Source organism: Myotis brandtii, unplaced genomic scaffold (genome assembly GCF_000412655.1).
Source record: "Myotis brandtii unplaced genomic scaffold, ASM41265v1 scaffold348, whole genome shotgun sequence".
NCBI lineage: Eukaryota > Metazoa > Chordata > Mammalia > Chiroptera > Vespertilionidae > Myotis > Myotis brandtii.
Window position 1 is genome coordinate 152,535 of NW_005363397.1, and position 7,312 is coordinate 159,846.

Consider the following 7,312-nt stretch of genomic DNA (forward strand, 5'->3'; position numbering starts at 1 on the left):
CCTCCCCTCCCTTCCCTCAATACACTAGCTCCCTGTATCACTCCTCTGTTGTATATTCAGTCTGAGTTAATGACCTTTATATTAGCAATTTTTCTTCAACAACTCCTGGTTTGTCTGGCTTACTTGAATAATATTAGAGTGATGAAGTTAGGTGCATTTAAAAGAGTAAAATGATAAGCATTTGTGTAAAAAGTGCATATATCATAAGGGTATATTATACACTTCTTACTAATAAAATAAGTTAATCTTTATTGCATACTTATTTTAACATTACTTTGACCCTCCCTGGTACTCTTTATCTAAGTATTTTCAAGTGCTTTACAATCTAAAAGAGACCTTATGTAAGCACAGAATCCTTTGAAGTTGTTATTTGCCTCTCTGACCAGCAAATTATAAAGGAAATTAGTCAAAGAACAAGTCTCTATATGAGTAGGCATGATAATCACATGTTAAAATGCAGATTCCTGGGCTCTGTCCTAATTTTTCTGAATAAGATTAGGTGCAGCATTTTTAAAACAAGCTCCCAGGTGATTTTGAAATAATTGCTCCAGGGACTACACTTTGAGAACCAATGATCAGATACTTGATTTTATCTGTAGGTAAACTGTGCTGAGAAAATCATTAAAAATTGAAATGGCAGTGTAAGGTGGTTGTAGACAAAGGTTTTACAGGATCTTCTTCAATAAGGAAGTTAATTGATCATGAGTTTTATAAGTTTACTAGAGGCCTGGTGCACAAAATTTGTGCACAGGTACGGTGCCTCGGCCTGGCTGGCGATTGAAGCGTGAGTGTCTGGCGTGGAAGGGCAGGTCCTAGCTGAACTCTAGGCGGTGGTGGCCCTGCCCCCTGCCACTGCCGCTGGTCACCATCTGCGGGGTGATCAGCAGGGCGATCAGGCCCCACTAGCACCGCCTTGGCCTGGTGTCCCCTGCTCACCTGCTCCATCATCCTGCTGTGGTCCCGCTCTTGCCAGGGCCCATCAGGGCCGACATCACTGCTGCCTGCTGCCAGCACCATGTCGCCAACACCCCCCCCCATGTTCTGTGCTGCCCCCTGATGGTCAGTGCACATCATAGGGAGTGGTCGAACTCCTATTCGAGGGGACAATTGGCATATTAGCTTTTATTATATTTGATTTATTTTTAGACAGTTTTTTTATTGAGGTATAATTGACAACATGATCATGTCAGGGGCACAACACAATCATTTGATATTCATTATATACTGCAAAATGATCGCCACAATAAAACTTAGTTTTAAAAAAATCTCAGTAGTTAATTTTTATATAAGAAATCAATTCACACCCAGCATCTTAGTTCCATGTAATGATTTCTTCCAACAATTTTCATGAATAGATCCAAGGGAACACAAGAGATGTTTCAGTGTGAGGGAAGAGAAATGGCATTTGTCTCTCTGTGCAAGGCTCTAGCAGCTTTCGCCTTTAGGCTGCTTTTAAATGCATGGCAGCAAGTGGTATCATTTTGTTTTAGATCATAATTTTCATAGAAGCAAAAATCTGCTGTGAAGGCTGAAAACCAGCACTCTAATGTAAATATATTACCAGATTTGAGTGCTCTTAGTAATCAGCAAAGACAAATGTTTAACAGTGTATACACAACAAAGTGTTTTATGTTAAATCAAATAGAAAAGAACAAACACTAATAAAGAAATCTACAAATGTATAATAAACTAGGTGATCAGAACAAGTGCTCACATTAGCAGTAGGATATTGGTGTTACTTATACATCTGATCTTAAGATAATGGACTTATTCACAATTCTCTTCATTCTACCTCCATTATTTTGTTTCATTTCAATCTAGTAGCTTCCTATTAATTACAATACCTGAGAGACTTGTTAAATTATCTATGTTTGCACATTTCTTTTCATAAGTAGTTTTAGTCCAGAAAGGAGGCCAAAAACATTGGCTTAGAATATCAGATCTTTTTTAATGCAAGAATCTTTTATTTTCATGCTTTTAAAAAGTAATTTGTCTCACTATTTTAGATAAAAAACATTCATATGACAACGTCCCTGCTTTCTGTTTTTAAAATTATAATTAATGTAACTTTTTGCTTTTTTGATATTTTATATTTTTTTTCTTTATTGATTAAGATATTACATATGTGTTCTTATCCTTCCCATTGCCCCCCCAACCCCCCTCACTCATGCCCTCACCCCCCTGGTGTCTGTTTCCATTGGTTAGGTTTAAATGCATGCATACAAGTCCTTTGGTTGATCTCTCCCTCTTACCCCCACCCTCCCCTACCTTCCCTCTGAGGTTTTACGGTCTGATCGATGCTTCTCTGTCTCTGGATCTGTTTTTGTTCATCAGTTTATGTTGCTCATTATATTCCACAAATGAGTGAGATCATGTGATATTTATCTTTCTGTGACTGGCTTATTTCACTTAGCATAATGCTCTCCAGTTCCATCCATGCTGTTGCAAATGCCTGCTTTCTTAGTGCATTGTCAGGGGCCTAGACAAACCCTTCTCACCTTCATTCTTCCACAAAACCCCAAGTTTCAAACAATAACTATTATGAATGTGATATATACTTTTCCAATTCATTTCAAATAAATTATACCTATATATACACACACTTATCCACAAACAATATTTAATGGTTTTGTTTGCATGGCTTTAAAATTTACAAAAATGGTATCCTTTGTACATATCATTCTTCAACTTACTTTCTTTGCTCCTATTATCTCTTTAAGGTCTAGCTATGCTAGTCATATATAGAAATTTATTTCATTTTTTTAAACTGCTGTATGTGCTCAGATGTTACATTTTCTTTTCTCGTTCTGCTACTGATGAATATTTAGATTATTCAAAGATTTTACAGTAATAACAATATTTTTTTCTTGTAAATACTCAAGAGTTTCTCTGGTGTAGAAATCTACCTGTTGAATTATGGTATATGAGGATATATATATTTCCAATTTTACTAGATACCGCCAAATCATACCTTAAAGTAATGGTGCCAGTTTACACTACCACCAGCCATTTATGACAGCTCCCACTGATTCACATTTTTATAAGCTCTTGTTTTAGACAGACTTTAATTTTTGCCATTCTAATTTGTAAAAAGCCATGTCTCTCTATTTTTCTAATTTGCAGTTCCTGATTGCTGCTGAGAGTATACATCTTTCCATGTTTAGTAGCCATTCTGACTTCATATCTATCCCTTGCCAGTTTTGGGGGGTAAGGTGTTGTGGTGGCAGTGAGTTGTGCCTTACAGGCATTGTTGTAGGGAGTATAATTGACCAAGAGCCCCAGTAGCTCTGGGTGGAAATCTCTCACTCACTGAGTTTGTCTTGAGACTGCTCCTTCCACAGGCTGCTTTTCATGAGTGACTGAGTGTGGAAGGGATACAGATTTGTGTTTGAAAAACATGGAACCTACTTATTAATTAATGTGGCTTCAAGGACTCCCACATAGGTTTCGAAAACTTGCTTGTTAGGCTTCAACTACACAGTGATTTAGTGTTCTCCCACCCAAGCCTTCACTCAGGGCTTGGACTTGCATTGAGGTCTGACAACCCTCCAAGCTTTCCCTGTCTCCTTCCCTATTTCCTTTTACACACATGTTTTCTCTACATTTCACATTTAATACTATCTTAGCATAGGAGGAGAGGTCTTCAAAATTCCTTGAAAAAGTTCTAAACTGGTAGGAAATTGAAGATGTTTTAAGCATTAGACAAGACTTCATCTTTTAGCAATGCTTTCCTTAATCATATTTTAATGGTATGTAAAATACCATATTCTTCTATAGCAGCGGTTCTCAACCTGTGGGTCGCGACCCCTTTGGGGTCGAATGACCCTTTCACAGGGGTTGTCTAAGACCATCGGAAAACACATATATAATTACATATTGTTTTTGTGATTAATCACTATGCTTTAATTATGTTCAATTTGTAACAATGAAAATACATCCTGCATATCAGATATTTACATTACGATTCATAACAGTAGCAAAATTAGCAAAATTGTTATGAAGTAGCGATGAAAGTAATGTTATGGTTGGGGGTCACCACAACATGAGGAACTGTATTAAAGGGTCGCGGCATTAGGAAGGTTGAGAACCACTGTTCTATAGTTATAGTAATGATCACAACTGCTATCCAAACTTAAAAACCTAAAAAAGGAACACCCACAAACAAACCTAGAGGAACTGATAATTTACTAGCAAATTTTATTATTTGATTAAATACAAATAATCAAAATTGAAGAAAGAAGCTTGAAGAAGGTTGAGTAGACACTACTATTGTGAAGGTGATTCAATGTCTACTAAAAAAGGCACTATCACTAGATGATTTGGTAGCTGAACTGTATCTAACTTTTAAATAACATGCATTTCCCATATTATTTAAACCACTAGAGGCCTCGTGCATGAAATTCATGCATGGGTGGGGTCCCTAGGCCTGGCCTGCGATCAGGGCTGATCAAGGCCAGGTCGATCAGGGCCAGGCCAGACAGGAGGCTATGGTCTCCGGGCCGAGTGCAGAAGGAATAAACACTGGACGCTAATGCTGCCATTGTCAGCGCTCTGCCACTGTGCGGTTCCACGCCTCCCCCCTCCTCCTCTCACCATTGAACCACCCCTAGGTGGGCATGTGGAGGGCCAATCGGGGCCTACCAGCCAGGGGGAGGGATGGGGCACAGGAGGTTGGCCACCAGCCCCAAGGAGGGAGCCGGCCCTCGGCCCGCCTGGGAATGGGGCTGCATCGTCGCCACCCACCCTGGTTCCCCATCCCAGCTCAGGGCCTGGCCCCGATCGGGCAGTCAGGGCCTGCTGGCCAGGTTGAGGAACCATGGGAGGTTTGCCGTGGGAGCGCACTGACCACCAGGGAACAGCTCCTGTGTTGAGCGTCTGCCCCCTGGTGTTCAGTGCGCATCATAGCAACTGGTCATTCCGATCACTTAGGCTTTTATATATGTAGATACCAAACCATAGAAACAGATGGCAAGCTCTTCAGTTCATTTTCTAAAGCCAAAATAGTCTTAGTACCCAAATGTGAAAGAAACTATGAAAAAGAAAACATAATCATATTTATGATGTAGATATTAAAATAAAATGTTATAAATAAAATATTAATACATAGCAAACAGAATGATATAAAAATAATAAAATATGACCAATCAAAATTTATGATAAGAATGTAAGGGTGCATCAATGTAAAGAAATATATAAATAAAATATAATTTGTTATATTGACAAAGAGGAAAACCAAATAAAAGGTCAGTAAATGTTAAACGAGTCTTACGTAAAATTCAGCAGTCATTTCTTTTTTTATTTTATTTTTTTTTAATTTAATTTTATTTTTTTTAAATATATTTTTTATTGATTTTCTTACAGAGAGGAAGGGAGAGAGATAGAGAGTTAGAAACATTGATGAGAGAGAAACATCGATCAGCTGCCTCCTGCACATCTCCTACTGGGGATGTGCCCGCAACCCAGGTACATGCCCTTGACCGGAATCGAACCTGGGACCTTTCAGTCCGCAGGCCAACGCTCTATCCACTGAGCCAAACCGGTTTCAGCAGTCATTTCTTTTTTTAAAATTAATTTAAAAAAATTTATTTTCAGCAGTCGTTTCTAATAAAAAATCATAGTACAAATAGAAGGAAACTTCATAAATACAGTATTTTTTAGGTAACATTCTAAAGTAAACATTTTAAATGGCAAGAAGTTAATGCCATTTATCTATAAGTAGGAACAATATTAAATATTCATGAAAAGATTGTTCACCTAAAAAAAAAACAACCCAAGGGATTTTAGCAAAAAGCAAAGAGACAAACAGAAAACAAAAGTCTGCTAGAAGTAATGAGGGAATATAAGATGTATGGATCATAGTTAAGCATACAAAAATAATTAGCTTTTCTCTAGACTAGCAGCAACTGTCTCGAAATGGAAATAGAAAGTTATTTAATTCACAATAATAGAAAATCGTAAAATACTAAGGATATTAGTGGGAATGTAAATTGGTACAGCCACTGTGGAAAATACCATGGAAGTTCCTCAAAAATTACAAATAGAACTACCATATGGACCCAGCAATTTCACTTCTGGGTATTTATTTGAAGGAAATGAAATCACTATCTCAAAAAGATACCTGCACCCCCAGATTCATTGCAGCATTATTTATAATAGCCAAGACATGTAAACAACCTAAGTATCCATCAACAGATGAGTGGATAAAGAAAATGTGGTATATATACACATATATACAAATATTATTCAGCCATAAAAAAAAAACAACAACAACAACAAAAAAAAAAACCAATAAGGAAATCCTGCCATTTGCAAAACCATGGATGGACATTGAGGGCATTGTGATAAATGAAGTAAGTCAGACAGATATATTCTGTATGATCTCACTTATGTATGGAATCTAAAAAAAAAACCCTGAACTCATAGATATGAAGAAAAGATTGATGGTTGCCAGAGTAAGGAGTGGGGGTTATCCTACTGCATTGCCTCCAACATGACGTCATTTTTAACATCAGGCCTTTTGTCACCCCAGCTCAGGATTATTGACAATAAGAGTTCCTTGGGGGCAGTGGTTAGAATAGCTTCAACCTATTGGAGCTGCGAAATAGTAATGATCACTGTTAGTTTGCCTCCTTTGTGAGTTTAGAGTTTTGTAGTAAGCATTTGACAATTTAAATATAAAAAATGTTGACAACACAAAGGAGATGGTGGATTGCTTCTGGATTGTCAAAGGAAAAGGAGGAATAGTATAGAAGTGTATTTTTGTAAAGGGAGAGAGAAGAAGGTAGTAGCAAAAGAAAAGAGCAGATATTTGAAGATGGAAAGGGAAAAGGTAGAGAACTTTTTTGAATTAAAGAGAGAGTAGTACCTATTTGACTCTTTTCATCCTTCAAATCTCAGGCTGAGCCCCATCTCTTTCAGAAAGTCTTCTAGTATTTTCTGTCTATTATATAGATACTTCTGTCACCTGTACAACTAATTTGTAGGTTAATTGTGTACTATTTTATGACCTATATTAAAATGGTTAATGAAAACTTTTGGATGTTATTTAGTATCCTTCAGGAGTCAAAGACTATTTCTGATAAATTCTAAACTTCTTTTACCATGCCTAGCATGGTTGTTGCCACAGAAAGTTTATTACCTGGGAGAAAGGATGACACAATCCATGTGGAAGGAGGGTGACAGGAGAGGCAGAGTGGGTGGAGAGGTCACAGGAATGAGATGGTGGATGGATGAGTCAGTGAGAGAAGTTTGGAAAGGAGTTGCCTTGTACCCAGGACTACCCACTAAATATGTTTAGATACAGCAGTGGTGG

The 7,312-nt window shown here is 37.7% G+C and overlaps 1 protein-coding gene across 1 annotated transcript in view; it reads left to right on the forward strand.

Annotated features, from left to right (window-relative positions):
• Positions 1-7,312, forward strand: part of CFTR (cystic fibrosis transmembrane conductance regulator (ATP-binding cassette sub-family C, member 7)) — a 195,095-nt gene that overhangs the window by 93,038 nt on the left and 94,745 nt on the right. The gene's annotated exons all lie outside the window — the stretch shown is intronic.